Raw genomic sequence first — 1,290 nt, 5'->3', positions numbered from 1 at the left:
TACACTGCGGCTGATCAAAAAGAATCGATTCATATAACTTTTATACGATTTAATGTATGCTAAGTATGCGAAACAGCCTGTCAATTGATTGTATGGAAATTTTGTTAGCGTATTATTATATAGATAGTGGGTAATATACTGGCTATGCACGCTATGATGCCGGTTGCCGTTTTGACCTAAAATCAAACACGTTTTTGGAACGTTTTTTGGTCCCTAATTAGCATAAAAGGCAATAAAAAAATGTAATATTATATTTTTGTACCTTTTTTTTTTGTTTAGTATACGACGTACTTTATCTAAAATAAGGATTAAATCTGCAAACGAAAAAACATTTTCGGGCAAATATGCTATTAATTGTTATAAATAAATTAGTTAGTTTCAACAAAAGTTAACTCATTATTTGTGATTTCATTTTTTTTTTGAAAACAACTAAAATAAAAAACAAAGAATCTGTTAAATAAAGACTTATGTATTTACGTTTAAGTGAAATATGCCACAAAAAATGGGCCGGTCAAAAATTAATTCTATTTAAGATTTTCTGGTACGCTACAAATTATTTTGGAACAATTTTTTAGGATTTTGGTAGAGACTATTATAGGTAAGCGGCAACAATGGGGAACCATATTTGTATGTAGGTGAAACATTTGTGCTTTCGAATTTAGCGAGTATACATAAAATTTGAAATTCACATTAGAAAGCTGAGATAATTGTTCCCAAAGACGGCGCGCTTGTGCATAAAGGTTTAGGTCTTTGAAATTCGCATTAGAACACTTAGATAATTGTTCCCAAAGATAGCGCGCTTGTGCACGAAAATGATGTACGATATTTGTAACAATTGTTTGAATTTACAAACAAATTTTTTTTCTATTAATAATAAACAAATAGAGTAATATTTGTTAACAAAAATAGGCCTATGCACTGCGGCTGATCAATACGAATCGATTCATATAACTTTTATATGATTTTACGTATGCTAAGTATGCGAAACAGCCCGCTCGATCCACCGTGCCAATTGTCCTTCTGGATTACGGAACTGCAGAAACCATTTCAACGCTGCGTGATCTGTCCTGACGCGGAATCGCTTACCGTAGAGGTATTTGTGAAAATGTTTAATGGACTCTACCAATGCCAACAGCTCTCTCCGTGTAACGCAGTAGTTCCTTTCTGGTTTTCCAATTGAACGGCTGTAATATGCAACTACCATCTCCTGTCCATCGATCAGTTGAGACAAAACGCCTCCTATAACATATCCAGTCGCATCTGTATCTAGAATAACTGTTGCTCCTGGAA

Source organism: Eurosta solidaginis, chromosome 1 (assembly GCF_040869045.1).
Source record: "Eurosta solidaginis isolate ZX-2024a chromosome 1, ASM4086904v1, whole genome shotgun sequence".
NCBI lineage: Eukaryota > Metazoa > Arthropoda > Insecta > Diptera > Tephritidae > Eurosta > Eurosta solidaginis.
This window is presented reverse-complemented; position numbering follows the sequence as displayed.